This window comes from Pleurodeles waltl, unplaced genomic scaffold, assembly GCF_031143425.1.
Source record: "Pleurodeles waltl isolate 20211129_DDA unplaced genomic scaffold, aPleWal1.hap1.20221129 scaffold_380, whole genome shotgun sequence".
NCBI lineage: Eukaryota > Metazoa > Chordata > Amphibia > Caudata > Salamandridae > Pleurodeles > Pleurodeles waltl.
This window is the reverse complement of record NW_027150087.1, coordinates 1-22299: the sequence shown is the minus strand read 5'-3', so window position 1 is coordinate 22299 and position 22299 is coordinate 1. Positions and strand designations below refer to the sequence as shown.

At 49.9% G+C, this 22299-nt stretch overlaps 23 non-coding genes across 23 annotated transcripts; all 23 read right to left on the bottom strand.

Moving 5' to 3' along the window:
* Positions 1-45: 45 nt before the first annotated feature.
* Positions 46-127, bottom strand: TRNAS-UGA (transfer RNA serine (anticodon UGA)). The gene has a single exon. It is a non-coding gene; the product is annotated as a tRNA-Ser (tRNA).
* Positions 128-349: 222 nt separating this feature from the next.
* Positions 350-431, bottom strand: TRNAS-AGA (transfer RNA serine (anticodon AGA)). Its single transcript has one exon. It is a non-coding gene; the product is annotated as a tRNA-Ser (tRNA).
* Positions 432-2293: 1862 nt separating this feature from the next.
* On the bottom strand, positions 2294-2375 carry TRNAS-CGA (transfer RNA serine (anticodon CGA)). Its single transcript has one exon. It is a non-coding gene; the product is annotated as a tRNA-Ser (tRNA).
* Positions 2376-2945: 570 nt separating this feature from the next.
* Positions 2946-3027, bottom strand: TRNAS-UGA (transfer RNA serine (anticodon UGA)). The gene has a single exon. It is a non-coding gene; the product is annotated as a tRNA-Ser (tRNA).
* A 222-nt stretch (positions 3028-3249) lies between these two features.
* Positions 3250-3331, bottom strand: TRNAS-AGA (transfer RNA serine (anticodon AGA)). The gene has a single exon. It is a non-coding gene; the product is annotated as a tRNA-Ser (tRNA).
* A 1862-nt stretch (positions 3332-5193) lies between these two features.
* TRNAS-UGA (transfer RNA serine (anticodon UGA)) lies at positions 5194-5275 on the bottom strand. The gene has a single exon. It is a non-coding gene; the product is annotated as a tRNA-Ser (tRNA).
* Positions 5276-5845: 570 nt separating this feature from the next.
* On the bottom strand, positions 5846-5927 carry TRNAS-UGA (transfer RNA serine (anticodon UGA)). Its single transcript has one exon. It is a non-coding gene; the product is annotated as a tRNA-Ser (tRNA).
* A 222-nt stretch (positions 5928-6149) lies between these two features.
* TRNAS-AGA (transfer RNA serine (anticodon AGA)) lies at positions 6150-6231 on the bottom strand. The gene has a single exon. It is a non-coding gene; the product is annotated as a tRNA-Ser (tRNA).
* A 1862-nt stretch (positions 6232-8093) lies between these two features.
* TRNAS-CGA (transfer RNA serine (anticodon CGA)) lies at positions 8094-8175 on the bottom strand. The gene has a single exon. It is a non-coding gene; the product is annotated as a tRNA-Ser (tRNA).
* Positions 8176-8745: 570 nt separating this feature from the next.
* TRNAS-UGA (transfer RNA serine (anticodon UGA)) lies at positions 8746-8827 on the bottom strand. Its single transcript has one exon. It is a non-coding gene; the product is annotated as a tRNA-Ser (tRNA).
* Positions 8828-9049: 222 nt separating this feature from the next.
* TRNAS-AGA (transfer RNA serine (anticodon AGA)) lies at positions 9050-9131 on the bottom strand. Its single transcript has one exon. It is a non-coding gene; the product is annotated as a tRNA-Ser (tRNA).
* Positions 9132-10993: 1862 nt separating this feature from the next.
* TRNAS-UGA (transfer RNA serine (anticodon UGA)) lies at positions 10994-11075 on the bottom strand. Its single transcript has one exon. It is a non-coding gene; the product is annotated as a tRNA-Ser (tRNA).
* A 570-nt stretch (positions 11076-11645) lies between these two features.
* TRNAS-UGA (transfer RNA serine (anticodon UGA)) lies at positions 11646-11727 on the bottom strand. Its single transcript has one exon. It is a non-coding gene; the product is annotated as a tRNA-Ser (tRNA).
* A 222-nt stretch (positions 11728-11949) lies between these two features.
* Positions 11950-12031, bottom strand: TRNAS-AGA (transfer RNA serine (anticodon AGA)). Its single transcript has one exon. It is a non-coding gene; the product is annotated as a tRNA-Ser (tRNA).
* A 1862-nt stretch (positions 12032-13893) lies between these two features.
* On the bottom strand, positions 13894-13975 carry TRNAS-CGA (transfer RNA serine (anticodon CGA)). Its single transcript has one exon. It is a non-coding gene; the product is annotated as a tRNA-Ser (tRNA).
* Positions 13976-14545: 570 nt separating this feature from the next.
* On the bottom strand, positions 14546-14627 carry TRNAS-UGA (transfer RNA serine (anticodon UGA)). The gene has a single exon. It is a non-coding gene; the product is annotated as a tRNA-Ser (tRNA).
* Positions 14628-14849: 222 nt separating this feature from the next.
* TRNAS-AGA (transfer RNA serine (anticodon AGA)) lies at positions 14850-14931 on the bottom strand. The gene has a single exon. It is a non-coding gene; the product is annotated as a tRNA-Ser (tRNA).
* Positions 14932-16793: 1862 nt separating this feature from the next.
* Positions 16794-16875, bottom strand: TRNAS-CGA (transfer RNA serine (anticodon CGA)). Its single transcript has one exon. It is a non-coding gene; the product is annotated as a tRNA-Ser (tRNA).
* Positions 16876-17445: 570 nt separating this feature from the next.
* TRNAS-UGA (transfer RNA serine (anticodon UGA)) lies at positions 17446-17527 on the bottom strand. The gene has a single exon. It is a non-coding gene; the product is annotated as a tRNA-Ser (tRNA).
* A 222-nt stretch (positions 17528-17749) lies between these two features.
* On the bottom strand, positions 17750-17831 carry TRNAS-AGA (transfer RNA serine (anticodon AGA)). Its single transcript has one exon. It is a non-coding gene; the product is annotated as a tRNA-Ser (tRNA).
* Positions 17832-19693: 1862 nt separating this feature from the next.
* On the bottom strand, positions 19694-19775 carry TRNAS-CGA (transfer RNA serine (anticodon CGA)). The gene has a single exon. It is a non-coding gene; the product is annotated as a tRNA-Ser (tRNA).
* A 570-nt stretch (positions 19776-20345) lies between these two features.
* On the bottom strand, positions 20346-20427 carry TRNAS-UGA (transfer RNA serine (anticodon UGA)). Its single transcript has one exon. It is a non-coding gene; the product is annotated as a tRNA-Ser (tRNA).
* A 222-nt stretch (positions 20428-20649) lies between these two features.
* Positions 20650-20731, bottom strand: TRNAS-AGA (transfer RNA serine (anticodon AGA)). Its single transcript has one exon. It is a non-coding gene; the product is annotated as a tRNA-Ser (tRNA).
* Positions 20732-22299: the final 1568 nt, after the last annotated feature.

Genomic DNA, 22299 nt, shown 5'->3' with positions numbered 1-22299 from the left:
GCCATTTAATATGAAGTATAAAATATCACCAAAGGTGAAGTAGCACGTAGTCGGCAGGATTTGAACCTACGCGGGGAGACCCCAATGGATTTCAAGTCCATCGCCTTAACCACTCGGCCACGACTACTTGCTTAAAGCTATGGTCCATTTTCAACGTAGCTCGTTTCTATTTCTGCTGGCGGTCTAGCCTCTGGACAGAAGCAGTCCTTTTCTAGAGAGGAAGGCCACAATGGCAAAAGTTTGAGCCCTCCCAGGCCGCTGACCCTATTAGTCCTGCTTTTGGAGCCCGCATTTATGCCAGAAGGTATTTCAAAGAATTATGGGAAAATACTGTTCACAAAAGGGACAGCGTAGTTGGCAGGATTCGAACCTGCGCGGGGATACCCCAATGGATTTCTAGTCCATCGCCTTAACCACTCGGCCACAACTACCCACACAAGTGAATCTCAACAGGGCACTTTACCTCCATCCGTAGTCTTTTTTCTTTCCGTTCACTGGACCATTTTCCCTGCTCTCCTATACATCATTCCTATTCCACAGAAGACTTTCTAAAGCGTCTCAAGCTAAAAGCAGGCATGCATGTGAAATTAGCACTCCTTGTATGTTCATGTTTTGAGACGGGGGAAAAAAATCAGGCCGGAAGAGGTGGTAGCTTTAACGTCAGGGAGATGGCAGCCACGATAGGCACCATGGCAAAACTTCTGTCTTGGAGGCCATGAATGGACTCCACAGAGAGACGGGTTGGTCTTTACAGGTATGAAAAGAAGTGCCTCGTCCAATCTAGGGCCTGTGGCTAGGCGTTTCCTGAGCTGAATTCTCCTTGGAGGAGAGTGGGCGTGTTCAGTTTCTCTGCAGACTAGTGCCTGACAGGTGAGGGAGGGGGAGCAGGATGCATTTGGCCTGGGTTCATATCTTTCTTCTGTGGCTTTAATGGTCTTTGCTTCATATTCTGTTTTACTGACTGCTTTGCATAGAGGCTGCTCCCTTGTTCTCCCACGCAGGAGGCCCTGAAGAGGAATCCCAAAAATGTCATCTGACGTAGTCGGCAGGATTTGAACATACTCGTGGAGACGCCAAATGATATCTAGTCCATCGCCTTAACCACTTGGTAACGACTACTTGGCTCTGCAAGCGGTGCCCCTTTCAACATAGCCCTTCATGTCTTCACAGGCAACCTCACTGGCTCCAGTCATTCCGCTCTGCTCCTTCCTCTTCCTCAGCAATCCTTTGCACTGGCAAGGTGCTTCTCAAAAAACAAATATAGGCACTCCTGCCAATCCACAAGTATTCCGAAGGCTTTGCTGAGGCCCTCTGCAGCCCTTCTTCTTTACAGCACATCAACTGCTGACCTTTGTTTGCCCTAAGGCTTCTGCTTCCATATTGGAGTCATCCCAGGCTTTGGTGATCCCAGCCGTCAGCCCAGCACCTCAGTTGAGCCTTTGAAAGGCTGTCAGGCCCTGCTCCTCTTTCTGTCTTGATATTCTAGCCACATTACTTAATAGGTGAGTGGAGGCGGGCCCAAGAGAGGGTAGTCTCTATGCAAATGAAGTGCTTGGGCATACCTGGGAGTGTCCTTCTGCAAGCCATTCAGCCTCCTGGCTGGTGGCAGGTTTGTTGAGGAGAGCAAGGCCGTGTTGGGCCAGTCCCAAAGCAAAGGCGAGCTCCTTCAGCAGGAGTCCATTTATGCGAGGGACCCTAAGTTACTCAGGCATATATAATAATCACCTTTAGCCCTTATAGAGAGGTTTTGGCCGATCGTGGCCGATCGGGGCCAAAGGGGCGGTGGGGTCAGAAGGCTCAGGGTAAGGGCCTCAGTAGCCTCACCTCTCTTGTTGCCCTAGGTTGCACTGTGGTCTGGGACCTGGCCAAACGCCAATCCTTTTTAACCACACCTGCAGCTCTGCCTAGGCCGAGAAGCAACAGCAGAGAGCTTCCTTCCTGCCCCTTCCTGTGCTTCCCACCAACCTCCTAAATTGACCCCTGTAGAGGAGCTAGCTGCCTTGTCCTTCCCAACAACAATTTATCCAGGCACTCACCCCAGACAGCAGGCTCGAAAAGCACAGGCAAGGCTTCTCTGCAGCTCCCCAAAATAGACAGACACAGTGTCTGAGAAGCTGTAGGCCTGGGCAGCGTACTCCTTGAGAGTTTTCATGCTGGCATTGCACAGTGCATTGTTTCACATTCTTGTCTTTGTTTTACCTGTGCTCTCAACGTTGTTGAATAATACATGCTTATTCCTGGGAAAGGAGGCATCCAAGGAAAAACCTAACACATCATTGTGAAAGAGCACCGACGTAGTCGGCAGGATTTGAACCTGCGCGGGGACACCCCAATGGATTTCGAGTCCATCGCCTTAACCACTCGGCCACGACTACTCACGAGGGGTGGCTGCCACTTAAGCTGAGGTTCTCACTCTCACAGCAGTCTTTTTCTTTCCCTCAGTTCACTCTGCTCCACTGCCTTCCCATCTTTGCCTATCCGTTCTACTGCAAAAAATACACTCGGTCCATACCTGCATACTGACGTGACTCAAAGGCACTATTATAAAGTTCATGTTCCTGGCCAGAGAAAAGCAAAAAGGAGGTTGTAAAAGAATGCAGTTATGACACTTTAGGAAAATAATGACACTGTCAGACGCCCCAATAAGGCTACTTCCTTCATGCATCTGATACCTCAGATGGAACTTACTGGCGAGATGATAACTGAAGTTCTTTCCCAATCTCCTTGGCTATTACTCGACATGTGTCTTCTCGACAGCTGGGGTGCACAAGTGGCAGGAGTGCCAGACAGGTAGTCTCATGCCTTCTCCGGCCACTCTTTTGATCCCATTCCCTGCCCAGTGTTTCGCCTTCCTTAGCTCTATTGAGAGTGATAGCTATATTCGGCCTGCTTGTGCAGATGCCATTTAATATGAAGTATAAAATATCACCAAAGGTGAAGTAGCACGTAGTCGGCAGGATTTGAACCTACGCGGGGAGACCCCAATGGATTTCAAGTCCATCGCCTTAACCACTCGGCCACGACTACTTGCTTAAAGCTATGGTCCATTTTCAACGTAGCTCGTTTCTATTTCTGCTGGCGGTCTAGCCTCTGGACAGAAGCAGTCCTTTTCTAGAGAGGAAGGCCACAATGGCAAAAGTTTGAGCCCTCCCAGGCCGCTGACCCTATTAGTCCTGCTTTTGGAGCCCGCATTTATGCCAGTAGGTATTTCAAAGAATTATGGGAAAATACTGTTCACAAAAGGGACAGCGTAGTTGGCAGGATTCGAACCTGCGCGGGGATACCCCAATGAATTTCTAGTCCATCGCCTTAACCACTCGGCCACAACTACCCACACAAGTGAATCTCAACAGGGCACTTTACCTCCATCCGTAGTCTTTTTTCTTTCCGTTCACTGGACCATTTTCCCTGCTCTCCTATACATCATTCCTATTCCACAGAAGACTTTCTAAAGCGTCTCAAGCTAAAAGCAGGCATGCATGTGAAATTAGCACTCCTTGTATGTTCATGTTTTGAGACGGGGGAAAAAAATCAGGCCGGAAGAGGTGGTAGCTTTAACGTCAGGGAGATGGCAGCCACGATAGGCACCATGGCAAAACTTCTGTCTTGGAGGCCATGAATGGACTCCACAGAGAGACGGGTTGGTCTTTACAGGTATGAAAAGAAGTGCCTCGTCCAATCTAGGGCCTGTGGCTAGGCGTTTCCTGAGCTGAATTCTCCTTGGAGGAGAGTGGGCGTGTTCAGTTTCTCTGCAGACTAGTGCCTGACAGGTGAGGGAGGGGGAGCAGGATGCATTTGGCCTGGGTTCATATCTTTCTTCTGTGGCTTTAATGGTCTTTGCTTCATATTCTGTTTTACTGACTGCTTTGCATAGAGGCTGCTCCCTTGTTCTCCCACGCAGGAGGCCCTGAAGAGGAATCCCAAAAATGTCATCTGACGTAGTCGGCAGGATTTGAACATACTCGTGGAGACGCCAAATGATATCTAGTCCATCGCCTTAACCACTTGGTAACGACTACTTGGCTCTGCAAGCGGTGCCCCTTTCAACATAGCCCTTCATGTCTTCACAGGCAACCTCACTGGCTCCAGTCATTCCGCTCTGCTCCTTCCTCTTCCTCAGCAATCCTTTGCACTGGCAAGGTGCTTCTCAAAAAACAAATATAGGCACTCCTGCCAATCCACAAGTATTCCGAAGGCTTTGCTGAGGCCCTCTGCAGCCCTTCTTCTTTACAGCACATCAACTGCTGACCTTTGTTTGCCCTAAGGCTTCTGCTTCCATATTGGAGTCATCCCAGGCTTTGGTGATCCCAGCCGTCAGCCCAGCACCTCAGTTGAGCCTTTGAAAGGCTGTCAGGCCCTGCTCCTCTTTCTGTCTTGATATTCTAGCCACATTACTTAATAGGTGAGTGGAGGCGGGCCCAAGAGAGGGTAGTCTCTATGCAAATGAAGTGCTTGGGCATACCTGGGAGTGTCCTTCTGCAAGCCATTCAGCCTCCTGGCTGGTGGCAGGTTTGTTGAGGAGAGCAAGGCCGTGTTGGGCCAGTCCCAAAGCAAAGGCGAGCTCCTTCAGCAGGAGTCCATTTATGCGAGGGACCCTAAGTTACTCAGGCATATATAATAATCACCTTTAGCCCTTATAGAGAGGTTTTGGCCGATCGTGGCCGATCGGGGCCAAAGGGGCGGTGGGGTCAGAAGGCTCAGGGTAAGGGCCTCAGTAGCCTCACCTCTCTTGTTGCCCTAGGTTGCACTGTGGTCTGGGACCTGGCCAAACGCCAATCCTTTTTAACCACACCTGCAGCTCTGCCTAGGCCGAGAAGCAACAGCAGAGAGCTTCCTTCCTGCCCCTTCCTGTGCTTCCCACCAACCTCCTAAATTGACCCCTGTAGAGGAGCTAGATGCCTTGTCCTTCCCAAAAACAATTTATCCAGGCACTCACCCCAGACAGCAGGCTCGAAAAGCACAGGCAAGGCTTCTCTGCAGCTCCCCAAAATAGACAGACACAGTGTCTGAGAAGCTGTAGGCCTGGGCAGCGTACTCCTTGAGAGTTTTCATGCTGGCATTGCACAGTGCATTGTTTCACATTCTTGTCTTTGTTTTACCTGTGCTCTCAACGTTGTTGAATAATACATGCTTATTCCTGGGAAAGGAGGCATCCAAGGAAAAACCTAACACATCATTGTGAAAGAGCACCGACGTAGTCGGCAGGATTTGAACCTGCGCGGGGACACCCCAATGGATTTCAAGTCCATCGCCTTAACCACTCGGCCACGACTACTCACGAGGGGTGGCTGCCACTTAAGCTGAGGTTCTCACTCTCACAGCAGTCTTTTTCTTTCCCTCAGTTCACTCTGCTCCACTGCCTTCCCATCTTTGCCTATCCGTTCTACTGCAAAAAATACACTCGGTCCATACCTGCATACTGACGTGACTCAAAGGCACTATTATAAAGTTCATGTTCCTGGCCAGAGAAAAGCAAAAAGGAGGTTGTAAAAGAATGCAGTTATGACACTTTAGGAAAATAATGACACTGTCAGACGCCCCAATAAGGCTACTTCCTTCATGCATCTGATACCTCAGATGGAACTTACTGGCGAGATGATAACTGAAGTTCTTTCCCAATCTCCTTGGCTATTACTCGACATGTGTCTTCTCGACAGCTGGGGTGCACAAGTGGCAGGAGTGCCAGACAGGTAGTCTCATGCCTTCTCCGGCCACTCTTTTGATCCCATTCCCTGCCCAGTGTTTCGCCTTCCTTAGCTCTATTGAGAGTGATAGCTATATTCGGCCTGCTTGTGCAGATGCCATTTAATATGAAGTATAAAATATCACCAAAGGTGAAGTAGCACGTAGTCGGCAGGATTTGAACCTACGCGGGGAGACCCCAATGGATTTCAAGTCCATCGCCTTAACCACTCGGCCACGACTACTTGCTTAAAGCTATGGTCCATTTTCAACGTAGCTCGTTTCTATTTCTGCTGGCGGTCTAGCCTCTGGACAGAAGCAGTCCTTTTCTAGAGAGGAAGGCCACAATGGCAAAAGTTTGAGCCCTCCCAGGCCGCTGACCCTATTAGTCCTGCTTTTGGAGCCCGCATTTATGCCAGAAGGTATTTCAAAGAATTATGGGAAAATACTGTTCACAAAAGGGACAGCGTAGTTGGCAGGATTCGAACCTGCGCGGGGATACCCCAATGGATTTCTAGTCCATCGCCTTAACCACTCGGCCACAACTACCCACACAAGTGAATCACAACAGGGCACGTTACCTCCATCCGTAGTCTTTTTTCTTTCCCTTCACTGGACCATTTTCCCTGCTCTCCTATACATCATTCCTATTCCACAGAAGACTTTCTAAAGCGTCTCAAGCTAAAAGCAGGCATGCATGTGAAATTAGCACTCCTTGTATGTTCATGTTTTGAGACGGGGGAAAAAAATCAGGCCGGAAGAGGTGGTAGCTTTAACGTCAGGGAGATGGCAGCCACGATAGGCACCATGGCAAAACTTCTGTCTTGGAGGCCATGAATGGACTCCACAGAGAGACGGGTTGGTCTTTACAGGTATGAAAAGAAGTGCCTCGTCCAATCTAGGGCCTGTGGCTAGGCGTTTCCTGAGCTGAATTCTCCTTGGAGGAGAGTGGGCGTGTTCAGTTTCTCTGCAGACTAGTGCCTGACAGGTGAGGGAGGGGGAGCAGGATGCATTTGGCCTGGGTTCATATCTTTCTTCTGTGGCTTTAATGGTCTTTGCTTCATATTCTGTTTTACTGACTGCTTTGCATAGAGGCTGCTCCCTTGTTCTCCCACGCAGGAGGCCCTGAAGAGGAATCCCAAAAATGTCATCTGACGTAGTCGGCAGGATTTGAACATACTCGTGGAGACGCCAAATGATATCTAGTCCATCGCCTTAACCACTTGGTAACGACTACTTGGCTCTGCAAGCGGTGCCCCTTTCAACATAGCCCTTCCTGTCTTCACAGGCAACCTCACTGGCTCCAGTCATTCCGCTCTGCTCCTTCCTCTTCCTCAGCAATCCTTTGCACTGGCAAGGTGCTTCTCAAAAAACAAATATAGGCACTCCTGCCAATCCACAAGTATTCCGAAGGCTTTGCTGAGGCCCTCTGCAGCCCTTCTTCTTTACAGCACATCAACTGCTGACCTTTGTTTGCCCTAAGGCTTCTGCTTCCATATTGGAGTCATCCCAGGCTTTGGTGATCCCAGCCGTCAGCCCAGCACCTCAGTTGAGCCTTTGAAAGGCTGTCAGGCCCTGCTCCTCTTTCTGTCTTGATATTCTAGCCACATTACTTAATAGGTGAGTGGAGGCGGGCCCAAGAGAGGGTAGTCTCTATGCAAATGAAGTGCTTGGGCATACCTGGGAGTGTCCTTCTGCAAGCCATTCAGCCTCCTGGCTGGTGGCAGGTTTGTTGAGGAGAGCAAGGCCGTGTTGGGCCAGTCCCAAAGCAAAGGCGAGCTCCTTCAGCAGGAGTCCATTTATGCGAGGGACCCTAAGTTACTCAGGCATATATAATAATCACCTTTAGCCCTTATAGAGAGGTTTTGGCCGATCGTGGCCGATCGGGGCCAAAGGGGCGGTGGGGTCAGAAGGCTCAGGGTAAGGGCCTCAGTAGCCTCACCTCTCTTGTTGCCCTAGGTTGCACTGTGGTCTGGGACCTGGCCAAACGCCAATCCTTTTTAACCACACCTGCAGCTCTGCCTAGGCCGAGAAGCAACAGCAGAGAGCTTCCTTCCTGCCCCTTCCTGTGCTTCCCACCAACCTCCTAAATTGACCCCTGTAGAGGAGCTAGCTGCCTTGTCCTTCCCAACAACAATTTATCCAGGCACTCACCCCAGACAGCAGGCTCGAAAAGCACAGGCAAGGCTTCTCTGCAGCTCCCCAAAATAGACAGACACAGTGTCTGAGAAGCTGTAGGCCTGGGCAGCGTACTCCTTGAGAGTTTTCATGCTGGCATTGCACAGTGCATTGTTTCACATTCTTGTCTTTGTTTTACCTGTGCTCTCAACGTTGTTGAATAATACATGCTTATTCCTGGGAAAGGAGGCATCCAAGGAAAAACCTAACACATCATTGTGAAAGAGCACCGACGTAGTCGGCAGGATTTGAACCTGCGCGGGGACACCCCAATGGATTTCGAGTCCATCGCCTTAACCACTCGGCCACGACTACTCACGAGGGGTGGCTGCCACTTAAGCTGAGGTTCTCACTCTCACAGCAGTCTTTTTCTTTCCCTCAGTTCACTCTGCTCCACTGCCTTCCCATCTTTGCCTATCCGTTCTACTGCAAAAAATACACTCGGTCCATACCTGCATACTGACGTGACTCAAAGGCACTATTATAAAGTTCATGTTCCTGGCCAGAGAAAAGCAAAAAGGAGGTTGTAAAAGAATGCAGTTATGACACTTTAGGAAAATAATGACACTGTCAGACGCCCCAATAAGGCTACTTCCTTCATGCATCTGATACCTCAGATGGAACTTACTGGCGAGATGATAACTGAAGTTCTTTCCCAATCTCCTTGGCTATTACTCGACATGTGTCTTCTCGACAGCTGGGGTGCACAAGTGGCAGGAGTGCCAGACAGGTAGTCTCATGCCTTCTCCGGCCACTCTTTTGATCCCATTCCCTGCCCAGTGTTTCGCCTTCCTTAGCTCTATTGAGAGTGATAGCTATATTCGGCCTGCTTGTGCAGATGCCATTTAATATGAAGTATAAAATATCACCAAAGGTGAAGTAGCACGTAGTCGGCAGGATTTGAACCTACGCGGGGAGACCCCAATGGATTTCAAGTCCATCGCCTTAACCACTCGGCCACGACTACTTGCTTAAAGCTATGGTCCATTTTCAACGTAGCTCGTTTCTATTTCTGCTGGCGGTCTAGCCTCTGGACAGAAGCAGTCCTTTTCTAGAGAGGAAGGCCACAATGGCAAAAGTTTGAGCCCTCCCAGGCCGCTGACCCTATTAGTCCTGCTTTTGGAGCCCGCATTTATGCCAGTAGGTATTTCAAAGAATTATGGGAAAATACTGTTCACAAAAGGGACAGCGTAGTTGGCAGGATTCGAACCTGCGCGGGGATACCCCAATGGATTTCTAGTCCATCGCCTTAACCACTCGGCCACAACTACCCACACAAGTGAATCTCAACAGGGCACTTTACCTCCATCCGTAGTCTTTTTTCTTTCCGTTCACTGGACCATTTTCCCTGCTCTCCTATACATCATTCCTATTCCACAGAAGACTTTCTAAAGCGTCTCAAGCTAAAAGCAGGCATGCATGTGAAATTAGCACTCCTTGTATGTTCATGTTTTGAGACGGGGGAAAAAAATCAGGCCGGAAGAGGTGGTAGCTTTAACGTCAGGGAGATGGCAGCCACGATAGGCACCATGGCAAAACTTCTGTCTTGGAGGCCATGAATGGACTCCACAGAGAGACGGGTTGGTCTTTACAGGTATGAAAAGAAGTGCCTCGTCCAATCTAGGGCCTGTGGCTAGGCGTTTCCTGAGCTGAATTCTCCTTGGAGGAGAGTGGGCGTGTTCAGTTTCTCTGCAGACTAGTGCCTGACAGGTGAGGGAGGGGGAGCAGGATGCATTTGGCCTGGGTTCATATCTTTCTTCTGTGGCTTTAATGGTCTTTGCTTCATATTCTGTTTTACTGACTGCTTTGCATAGAGGCTGCTCCCTTGTTCTCCCACGCAGGAGGCCCTGAAGAGGAATCCCAAAAATGTCATCTGACGTAGTCGGCAGGATTTGAACATACTCGTGGAGACGCCAAATGATATCTAGTCCATCGCCTTAACCACTTGGTAACGACTACTTGGCTCTGCAAGCGGTGCCCCTTTCAACATAGCCCTTCATGTCTTCACAGGCAACCTCACTGGCTCCAGTCATTCCGCTCTGCTCCTTCCTCTTCCTCAGCAATCCTTTGCACTGGCAAGGTGCTTCTCAAAAAACAAATATAGGCACTCCTGCCAATCCACAAGTATTCCGAAGGCTTTGCTGAGGCCCTCTGCAGCCCTTCTTCTTTACAGCACATCAACTGCTGACCTTTGTTTGCCCTAAGGCTTCTGCTTCCATATTGGAGTCATCCCAGGCTTTGGTGATCCCAGCCGTCAGCCCAGCACCTCAGTTGAGCCTTTGAAAGGCTGTCAGGCCCTGCTCCTCTTTCTGTCTTGATATTCTAGCCACATTACTTAATAGGTGAGTGGAGGCGGGCCCAAGAGAGGGTAGTCTCTATGCAAATGAAGTGCTTGGGCATACCTGGGAGTGTCCTTCTGCAAGCCATTCAGCCTCCTGGCTGGTGGCAGGTTTGTTGAGGAGAGCAAGGCCGTGTTGGGCCAGTCCCAAAGCAAAGGCGAGCTCCTTCAGCAGGAGTCCATTTATGCGAGGGACCCTAAGTTACTCAGGCATATATAATAATCACCTTTAGCCCTTATAGAGAGGTTTTGGCCGATCGTGGCCGATCGGGGCCAAAGGGGCGGTGGGGTCAGAAGGCTCAGGGTAAGGGCCTCAGTAGCCTCACCTCTCTTGTTGCCCTAGGTTGCACTGTGGTCTGGGACCTGGCCAAACGCCAATCCTTTTTAACCACACCTGCAGCTCTGCCTAGGCCGAGAAGCAACAGCAGAGAGCTTCCTTCCTGCCCCTTCCTGTGCTTCCCACCAACCTCCTAAATTGACCCCTGTAGAGGAGCTAGATGCCTTGTCCTTCCCAAAAACAATTTATCCAGGCACTCACCCCAGACAGCAGGCTCGAAAAGCACAGGCAAGGCTTCTCTGCAGCTCCCCAAAATAGACAGACACAGTGTCTGAGAAGCTGTAGGCCTGGGCAGCGTACTCCTTGAGAGTTTTCATGCTGGCATTGCACAGTGCATTGTTTCACATTCTTGTCTTTGTTTTACCTGTGCTCTCAACGTTGTTGAATAATACATGCTTATTCCTGGGAAAGGAGGCATCCAAGGAAAAACCTAACACATCATTGTGAAAGAGCACCGACGTAGTCGGCAGGATTTGAACCTGCGCGGGGACACCCCAATGGATTTCAAGTCCATCGCCTTAACCACTCGGCCACGACTACTCACGAGGGGTGGCTGCCACTTAAGCTGAGGTTCTCACTCTCACAGCAGTCTTTTTCTTTCCCTCAGTTCACTCTGCTCCACTGCCTTCCCATCTTTGCCTATCCGTTCTACTGCAAAAAATACACTCGGTCCATACCTGCATACTGACGTGACTCAAAGGCACTATTATAAAGTTCATGTTCCTGGCCAGAGAAAAGCAAAAAGGAGGTTGTAAAAGAATGCAGTTATGACACTTTAGGAAAATAATGACACTGTCAGACGCCCCAATAAGGCTACTTCCTTCATGCATCTGATACCTCAGATGGAACTTACTGGCGAGATGATAACTGAAGTTCTTTCCCAATCTCCTTGGCTATTACTCGACATGTGTCTTCTCGACAGCTGGGGTGCACAAGTGGCAGGAGTGCCAGACAGGTAGTCTCATGCCTTCTCCGGCCACTCTTTTGATCCCATTCCCTGCCCAGTGTTTCGCCTTCCTTAGCTCTATTGAGAGTGATAGCTATATTCGGCCTGCTTGTGCAGATGCCATTTAATATGAAGTATAAAATATCACCAAAGGTGAAGTAGCACGTAGTCGGCAGGATTTGAACCTACGCGGGGAGACCCCAATGGATTTCAAGTCCATCGCCTTAACCACTCGGCCACGACTACTTGCTTAAAGCTATGGTCCATTTTCAACGTAGCTCGTTTCTATTTCTGCTGGCGGTCTAGCCTCTGGACAGAAGCAGTCCTTTTCTAGAGAGGAAGGCCACAATGGCAAAAGTTTGAGCCCTCCCAGGCCGCTGACCCTATTAGTCCTGCTTTTGGAGCCCGCATTTATGCCAGAAGGTATTTCAAAGAATTATGGGAAAATACTGTTCACAAAAGGGACAGCGTAGTTGGCAGGATTCGAACCTGCGCGGGGATACCCCAATGGATTTCTAGTCCATCGCCTTAACCACTCGGCCACAACTACCCACACAAGTGAATCTCAACAGGGCACTTTACCTCCATCCGTAGTCTTTTTTCTTTCCGTTCACTGGACCATTTTCCCTGCTCTCCTATACATCATTCCTATTCCACAGAAGACTTTCTAAAGCGTCTCAAGCTAAAAGCAGGCATGCATGTGAAATTAGCACTCCTTGTATGTTCATGTTTTGAGACGGGGGAAAAAAATCAGGCCGGAAGAGGTGGTAGCTTTAACGTCAGGGAGATGGCAGCCACGATAGGCACCATGGCAAAACTTCTGTCTTGGAGGCCATGAATGGACTCCACAGAGAGACGGGTTGGTCTTTACAGGTATGAAAAGAAGTGCCTCGTCCAATCTAGGGCCTGTGGCTAGGCGTTTCCTGAGCTGAATTCTCCTTGGAGGAGAGTGGGCGTGTTCAGTTTCTCTGCAGACTAGTGCCTGACAGGTGAGGGAGGGGGAGCAGGATGCATTTGGCCTGGGTTCATATCTTTCTTCTGTGGCTTTAATGGTCTTTGCTTCATATTCTGTTTTACTGACTGCTTTGCATAGAGGCTGCTCCCTTGTTCTCCCACGCAGGAGGCCCTGAAGAGGAATCCCAAAAATGTCATCTGACGTAGTCGGCAGGATTTGAACATACTCGTGGAGACGCCAAATGATATCTAGTCCATCGCCTTAACCACTTGGTAACGACTACTTGGCTCTGCAAGCGGTGCCCCTTTCAACATAGCCCTTCATGTCTTCACAGGCAACCTCACTGGCTCCAGTCATTCCGCTCTGCTCCTTCCTCTTCCTCAGCAATCCTTTGCACTGGCAAGGTGCTTCTCAAAAAACAAATATAGGCACTCCTGCCAATCCACAAGTATTCCGAAGGCTTTGCTGAGGCCCTCTGCAGCCCTTCTTCTTTACAGCACATCAACTGCTGACCTTTGTTTGCCCTAAGGCTTCTGCTTCCATATTGGAGTCATCCCAGGCTTTGGTGATCCCAGCCGTCAGCCCAGCACCTCAGTTGAGCCTTTGAAAGGCTGTCAGGCCCTGCTCCTCTTTCTGTCTTGATATTCTAGCCACATTACTTAATAGGTGAGTGGAGGCGGGCCCAAGAGAGGGTAGTCTCTATGCAAATGAAGTGCTTGGGCATACCTGGGAGTGTCCTTCTGCAAGCCATTCAGCCTCCTGGCTGGTGGCAGGTTTGTTGAGGAGAGCAAGGCCGTGTTGGGCCAGTCCCAAAGCAAAGGCGAGCTCCTTCAGCAGGAGTCCATTTATGCGAGGGACCCTAAGTTACTCAGGCATATATAATAATCACCTTTAGCCCTTATAGAGAGGTTTTGGCCGATCGTGGCCGATCGGGGCCAAAGGGGCGGTGGGGTCAGAAGGCTCAGGGTAAGGGCCTCAGTAGCCTCACCTCTCTTGTTGCCCTAGGTTGCACTGTGGTCTGGGACCTGGCCAAACGCCAATCCTTTTTAACCACACCTGCAGCTCTGCCTAGGCCGAGAAGCAACAGCAGAGAGCTTCCTTCCTGCCCCTTCCTGTGCTTCCCACCAACCTCCTAAATTGACCCCTGTAGAGGAGCTAGCTGCCTTGTCCTTCCCAACAACAATTTATCCAGGCACTCACCCCAGACAGCAGGCTCGAAAAGCACAGGCAAGGCTTCTCTGCAGCTCCCCAAAATAGACAGACACAGTGTCTGAGAAGCTGTAGGCCTGGGCAGCGTACTCCTTGAGAGTTTTCATGCTGGCATTGCACAGTGCATTGTTTCACATTCTTGTCTTTGTTTTACCTGTGCTCTCAACGTTGTTGAATAATACATGCTTATTCCTGGGAAAGGAGGCATCCAAGGAAAAACCTAACACATCATTGTGAAAGAGCACCGACGTAGTCGGCAGGATTTGAACCTGCGCGGGGACACCCCAATGGATTTCGAGTCCATCGCCTTAACCACTCGGCCACGACTACTCACGAGGGGTGGCTGCCACTTAAGCTGAGGTTCTCACTCTCACAGCAGTCTTTTTCTTTCCCTCAGTTCACTCTGCTCCACTGCCTTCCCATCTTTGCCTATCCGTTCTACTGCAAAAAATACACTCGGTCCATACCTGCATACTGACGTGACTCAAAGGCACTATTATAAAGTTCATGTTCCTGGCCAGAGAAAAGCAAAAAGGAGGTTGTAAAAGAATGCAGTTATGACACTTTAGGAAAATAATGACACTGTCAGACGCCCCAATAAGGCTACTTCCTTCATGCATCTGATACCTCAGATGGAACTTACTGGCGAGATGATAACTGAAGTTCTTTCCCAATCTCCTTGGCTATTACTCGACATGTGTCTTCTCGACAGCTGGGGTGCACAAGTGGCAGGAGTGCCAGACAGGTAGTCTCATGCCTTCTCCGGCCACTCTTTTGATCCCATTCCCTGCCCAGTGTTTCGCCTTCCTTAGCTCTATTGAGAGTGATAGCTATATTCGGCCTGCTTGTGCAGATGCCATTTAATATGAAGTATAAAATATCACCAAAGGTGAAGTAGCACGTAGTCGGCAGGATTTGAACCTACGCGGGGAGACCCCAATGGATTTCAAGTCCATCGCCTTAACCACTCGGCCACGACTACTTGCTTAAAGCTATGGTCCATTTTCAACGTAGCTCGTTTCTATTTCTGCTGGCGGTCTAGCCTCTGGACAGAAGCAGTCCTTTTCTAGAGAGGAAGGCCACAATGGCAAAAGTTTGAGCCCTCCCAGGCCGCTGACCCTATTAGTCCTGCTTTTGGAGCCCGCATTTATGCCAGTAGGTATTTCAAAGAATTATGGGAAAATACTGTTCACAAAAGGGACAGCGTAGTTGGCAGGATTCGAACCTGCGCGGGGATACCCCAATGGATTTCTAGTCCATCGCCTTAACCACTCGGCCACAACTACCCACACAAGTGAATCTCAACAGGGCACTTTACCTCCATCCGTAGTCTTTTTTCTTTCCGTTCACTGGACCATTTTCCCTGCTCTCCTATACATCATTCCTATTCCACAGAAGACTTTCTAAAGCGTCTCAAGCTAAAAGCAGGCATGCATGTGAAATTAGCACTCCTTGTATGTTCATGTTTTGAGACGGGGGAAAAAAATCAGGCCGGAAGAGGTGGTAGCTTTAACGTCAGGGAGATGGCAGCCACGATAGGCACCATGGCAAAACTTCTGTCTTGGAGGCCATGAATGGACTCCACAGAGAGACGGGTTGGTCTTTACAGGTATGAAAAGAAGTGCCTCGTCCAATCTAGGGCCTGTGGCTAGGCGTTTCCTGAGCTGAATTCTCCTTGGAGGAGAGTGGGCGTGTTCAGTTTCTCTGCAGACTAGTGCCTGACAGGTGAGGGAGGGGGAGCAGGATGCATTTGGCCTGGGTTCATATCTTTCTTCTGTGGCTTTAATGGTCTTTGCTTCATATTCTGTTTTACTGACTGCTTTGCATAGAGGCTGCTCCCTTGTTCTCCCACGCAGGAGGCCCTGAAGAGGAATCCCAAAAATGTCATCTGACGTAGTCGGCAGGATTTGAACATACTCGTGGAGACGCCAAATGATATCTAGTCCATCGCCTTAACCACTTGGTAACGACTACTTGGCTCTGCAAGCGGTGCCCCTTTCAACATAGCCCTTCATGTCTTCACAGGCAACCTCACTGGCTCCAGTCATTCCGCTCTGCTCCTTCCTCTTCCTCAGCAATCCTTTGCACTGGCAAGGTGCTTCTCAAAAAACAAATATAGGCACTCCTGCCAATCCACAAGTATTCCGAAGGCTTTGCTGAGGCCCTCTGCAGCCCTTCTTCTTTACAGCACATCAACTGCTGACCTTTGTTTGCCCTAAGGCTTCTGCTTCCATATTGGAGTCATCCCAGGCTTTGGTGATCCCAGCCGTCAGCCCAGCACCTCAGTTGAGCCTTTGAAAGGCTGTCAGGCCCTGCTCCTCTTTCTGTCTTGATATTCTAGCCACATTACTTAATAGGTGAGTGGAGGCGGGCCCAAGAGAGGGTAGTCTCTATGCAAATGAAGTGCTTGGGCATACCTGGGAGTGTCCTTCTGCAAGCCATTCAGCCTCCTGGCTGGTGGCAGGTTTGTTGAGGAGAGCAAGGCCGTGTTGGGCCAGTCCCAAAGCAAAGGCGAGCTCCTTCAGCAGGAGTCCATTTATGCGAGGGACCCTAAGTTACTCAGGCATATATAATAATCACCTTTAGCCCTTATAGAGAGGTTTTGGCCGATCGTGGCCGATCGGGGCCAAAGGGGCGGTGGGGTCAGAAGGCTCAGGGTAAGGGCCTCAGTAGCCTCACCTCTCTTGTTGCCCTAGGTTGCACTGTGGTCTGGGACCTGGCCAAACGCCAATCCTTTTTAACCACACCTGCAGCTCTGCCTAGGCCGAGAAGCAACAGCAGAGAGCTTCCTTCCTGCCCCTTCCTGTGCTTCCCACCAACCTCCTAAATTGACCCCTGTAGAGGAGCTAGATGCCTTGTCCTTCCCAAAAACAATTTATCCAGGCACTCACCCCAGACAGCAGGCTCGAAAAGCACAGGCAAGGCTTCTCTGCAGCTCCCCAAAATAGACAGACACAGTGTCTGAGAAGCTGTAGGCCTGGGCAGCGTACTCCTTGAGAGTTTTCATGCTGGCATTGCACAGTGCATTGTTTCACATTCTTGTCTTTGTTTTACCTGTGCTCTCAACGTTGTTGAATAATACATGCTTATTCCTGGGAAAGGAGGCATCCAAGGAAAAACCTAACACATCATTGTGAAAGAGCACCGACGTAGTCGGCAGGATTTGAACCTGCGCGGGGACACCCCAATGGATTTCGAGTCCATCGCCTTAACCACTCGGCCACGACTACTCACGAGGGGTGGCTGCCACTTAAGCTGAGGTTCTCACTCTCACAGCAGTCTTTTTCTTTCCCTCAGTTCACTCTGCTCCACTGCCTTCCCATCTTTGCCTATCCGTTCTACTGCAAAAAATACACTCGGTCCATACCTGCATACTGACGTGACTCAAAGGCACTATTATAAAGTTCATGTTCCTGGCCAGAGAAAAGCAAAAAGGAGGTTGTAAAAGAATGCAGTTATGACACTTTAGGAAAATAATGACACTGTCAGACGCCCCAATAAGGCTACTTCCTTCATGCATCTGATACCTCAGATGGAACTTACTGGCGAGATGATAACTGAAGTTCTTTCCCAATCTCCTTGGCTATTACTCGACATGTGTCTTCTCGACAGCTGGGGTGCACAAGTGGCAGGAGTGCCAGACAGGTAGTCTCATGCCTTCTCCGGCCACTCTTTTGATCCCATTCCCTGCCCAGTGTTTCGCCTTCCTTAGCTCTATTGAGAGTGATAGCTATATTCGGCCTGCTTGTGCAGATGCCATTTAATATGAAGTATAAAATATCACCAAAGGTGAAGTAGCACGTAGTCGGCAGGATTTGAACCTACGCGGGGAGACCCCAATGGATTTCAAGTCCATCGCCTTAACCACTCGGCCACGACTACTTGCTTAAAGCTATGGTCCATTTTCAACGTAGCTCGTTTCTATTTCTGCTGGCGGTCTAGCCTCTGGACAGAAGCAGTCCTTTTCTAGAGAGGAAGGCCACAATGGCAAAAGTTTGAGCCCTCCCAGGCCGCTGACCCTATTAGTCCTGCTTTTGGAGCCCGCATTTATGCCAGAAGGTATTTCAAAGAATTATGGGAAAATACTGTTCACAAAAGGGACAGCGTAGTTGGCAGGATTCGAACCTGCGCGGGGATACCCCAATGGATTTCTAGTCCATCGCCTTAACCACTCGGCCACAACTACCCACACAAGTGAATCTCAACAGGGCACTTTACCTCCATCCGTAGTCTTTTTTCTTTCCGTTCACTGGACCATTTTCCCTGCTCTCCTATACATCATTCCTATTCCACAGAAGACTTTCTAAAGCGTCTCAAGCTAAAAGCAGGCATGCATGTGAAATTAGCACTCCTTGTATGTTCATGTTTTGAGACGGGGGAAAAAAATCAGGCCGGAAGAGGTGGTAGCTTTAACGTCAGGGAGATGGCAGCCACGATAGGCACCATGGCAAAACTTCTGTCTTGGAGGCCATGAATGGACTCCACAGAGAGACGGGTTGGTCTTTACAGGTATGAAAAGAAGTGCCTCGTCCAATCTAGGGCCTGTGGCTAGGCGTTTCCTGAGCTGAATTCTCCTTGGAGGAGAGTGGGCGTGTTCAGTTTCTCTGCAGACTAGTGCCTGACAGGTGAGGGAGGGGGAGCAGGATGCATTTGGCCTGGGTTCATATCTTTCTTCTGTGGCTTTAATGGTCTTTGCTTCATATTCTGTTTTACTGACTGCTTTGCATAGAGGCTGCTCCCTTGTTCTCCCACGCAGGAGGCCCTGAAGAGGAATCCCAAAAATGTCATCTGACGTAGTCGGCAGGATTTGAACATACTCGTGGAGACGCCAAATGATATCTAGTCCATCGCCTTAACCACTTGGTAACGACTACTTGGCTCTGCAAGCGGTGCCCCTTTCAACATAGCCCTTCATGTCTTCACAGGCAACCTCACTGGCTCCAGTCATTCCGCTCTGCTCCTTCCTCTTCCTCAGCAATCCTTTGCACTGGCAAGGTGCTTCTCAAAAAACAAATATAGGCACTCCTGCCAATCCACAAGTATTCCGAAGGCTTTGCTGAGGCCCTCTGCAGCCCTTCTTCTTTACAGCACATCAACTGCTGACCTTTGTTTGCCCTAAGGCTTCTGCTTCCATATTGGAGTCATCCCAGGCTTTGGTGATCCCAGCCGTCAGCCCAGCACCTCAGTTGAGCCTTTGAAAGGCTGTCAGGCCCTGCTCCTCTTTCTGTCTTGATATTCTAGCCACATTACTTAATAGGTGAGTGGAGGCGGGCCCAAGAGAGGGTAGTCTCTATGCAAATGAAGTGCTTGGGCATACCTGGGAGTGTCCTTCTGCAAGCCATTCAGCCTCCTGGCTGGTGGCAGGTTTGTTGAGGAGAGCAAGGCCGTGTTGGGCCAGTCCCAAAGCAAAGGCGAGCTCCTTCAGCAGGAGTCCATTTATGCGAGGGACCCTAAGTTACTCAGGCATATATAATAATCACCTTTAGCCCTTATAGAGAGGTTTTGGCCGATCGTGGCCGATCGGGGCCAAAGGGGCGGTGGGGTCAGAAGGCTCAGGGTAAGGGCCTCAGTAGCCTCACCTCTCTTGTTGCCCTAGGTTGCACTGTGGTCTGGGACCTGGCCAAACGCCAATCCTTTTTAACCACACCTGCAGCTCTGCCTAGGCCGAGAAGCAACAGCAGAGAGCTTCCTTCCTGCCCCTTCCTGTGCTTCCCACCAACCTCCTAAATTGACCCCTGTAGAGGAGCTAGCTGCCTTGTCCTTCCCAACAACAATTTATCCAGGCACTCACCCCAGACAGCAGGCTCGAAAAGCACAGGCAAGGCTTCTCTGCAGCTCCCCAAAATAGACAGACACAGTGTCTGAGAAGCTGTAGGCCTGGGCAGCGTACTCCTTGAGAGTTTTCATGCTGGCATTGCACAGTGCATTGTTTCACATTCTTGTCTTTGTTTTACCTGTGCTCTCAACGTTGTTGAATAATACATGCTTATTCCTGGGAAAGGAGGCATCCAAGGAAAAACCTAACACATCATTGTGAAAGAGCACCGACGTAGTCGGCAGGATTTGAACCTGCGCGGGGACACCCCAATGGATTTCGAGTCCATCGCCTTAACCACTCGGCCACGACTACTCACGAGGGGTGGCTGCCACTTAAGCTGAGGTTCTCACTCTCACAGCAGTCTTTTTCTTTCCCTCAGTTCACTCTGCTCCACTGCCTTCCCATCTTTGCCTATCCGTTCTACTGCAAAAAATACACTCGGTCCATACCTGCATACTGACGTGACTCAAAGGCACTATTATAAAGTTCATGTTCCTGGCCAGAGAAAAGCAAAAAGGAGGTTGTAAAAGAATGCAGTTATGACACTTTAGGAAAATAATGACACTGTCAGACGCCCCAATAAGGCTACTTCCTTCATGCATCTGATACCTCAGATGGAACTTACTGGCGAGATGATAACTGAAGTTCTTTCCCAATCTCCTTGGCTATTACTCGACATGTGTCTTCTCGACAGCTGGGGTGCACAAGTGGCAGGAGTGCCAGACAGGTAGTCTCATGCCTTCTCCGGCCACTCTTTTGATCCCATTCCCTGCCCAGTGTTTCGCCTTCCTTAGCTCTATTGAGAGTGATAGCTATATTCGGCCTGCTTGTGCAGATGCCATTTAATATGAAGTATAAAATATCACCAAAGGTGAAGTAGCACGTAGTCGGCAGGATTTGAACCTACGCGGGGAGACCCCAATGGATTTCAAGTCCATCGCCTTAACCACTCGGCCACGACTACTTGCTTAAAGCTATGGTCCATTTTCAACGTAGCTCGTTTCTATTTCTGCTGGCGGTCTAGCCTCTGGACAGAAGCAGTCCTTTTCTAGAGAGGAAGGCCACAATGGCAAAAGTTTGAGCCCTCCCAGGCCGCTGACCCTATTAGTCCTGCTTTTGGAGCCCGCATTTATGCCAGTAGGTATTTCAAAGAATTATGGGAAAATACTGTTCACAAAAGGGACAGCGTAGTTGGCAGGATTCGAACCTGCGCGGGGATACCCCAATGGATTTCTAGTCCATCGCCTTAACCACTCGGCCACAACTACCCACACAAGTGAATCTCAACAGGGCACTTTACCTCCATCCGTAGTCTTTTTTCTTTCCGTTCACTGGACCATTTTCCCTGCTCTCCTATACATCATTCCTATTCCACAGAAGACTTTCTAAAGCGTCTCAAGCTAAAAGCAGGCATGCATGTGAAATTAGCACTCCTTGTATGTTCATGTTTTGAGACGGGGGAAAAAAATCAGGCCGGAAGAGGTGGTAGCTTTAACGTCAGGGAGATGGCAGCCACGATAGGCACCATGGCAAAACTTCTGTCTTGGAGGCCATGAATGGACTCCACAGAGAGACGGGTTGGTCTTTACAGGTATGAAAAGAAGTGCCTCGTCCAATCTAGGGCCTGTGGCTAGGCGTTTCCTGAGCTGAATTCTCCTTGGAGGAGAGTGGGCGTGTTCAGTTTCTCTGCAGACTAGTGCCTGACAGGTGAGGGAGGGGGAGCAGGATGCATTTGGCCTGGGTTCATATCTTTCTTCTGTGGCTTTAATGGTCTTTGCTTCATATTCTGTTTTACTGACTGCTTTGCATAGAGGCTGCTCCCTTGTTCTCCCACGCAGGAGGCCCTGAAGAGGAATCCCAAAAATGTCATCTGACGTAGTCGGCAGGATTTGAACATACTCGTGGAGACGCCAAATGATATCTAGTCCATCGCCTTAACCACTTGGTAACGACTACTTGGCTCTGCAAGCGGTGCCCCTTTCAACATAGCCCTTCATGTCTTCACAGGCAACCTCACTGGCTCCAGTCATTCCGCTCTGCTCCTTCCTCTTCCTCAGCAATCCTTTGCACTGGCAAGGTGCTTCTCAAAAAACAAATATAGGCACTCCTGCCAATCCACAAGTATTCCGAAGGCTTTGCTGAGGCCCTCTGCAGCCCTTCTTCTTTACAGCACATCAACTGCTGACCTTTGTTTGCCCTAAGGCTTCTGCTTCCATATTGGAGTCATCCCAGGCTTTGGTGATCCCAGCCGTCAGCCCAGCACCTCAGTTGAGCCTTTGAAAGGCTGTCAGGCCCTGCTCCTCTTTCTGTCTTGATATTCTAGCCACATTACTTAATAGGTGAGTGGAGGCGGGCCCAAGAGAGGGTAGTCTCTATGCAAATGAAGTGCTTGGGCATACCTGGGAGTGTCCTTCTGCAAGCCATTCAGCCTCCTGGCTGGTGGCAGGTTTGTTGAGGAGAGCAAGGCCGTGTTGGGCCAGTCCCAAAGCAAAGGCGAGCTCCTTCAGCAGGAGTCCATTTATGCGAGGGACCCTAAGTTACTCAGGCATATATAATAATCACCTTTAGCCCTTATAGAGAGGTTTTGGCCGATCGTGGCCGATCGGGGCCAAAGGGGCGGTGGGGTCAGAAGGCTCAGGGTAAGGGCCTCAGTAGCCTCACCTCTCTTGTTGCCCTAGGTTGCACTGTGGTCTGGGACCTGGCCAAACGCCAATCCTTTTTAACCACACCTGCAGCTCTGCCTAGGCCGAGAAGCAACAGCAGAGAGCTTCCTTCCTGCCCCTTCCTGTGCTTCCCACCAACCTCCTAAATTGACCCCTGTAGAGGAGCTAGATGC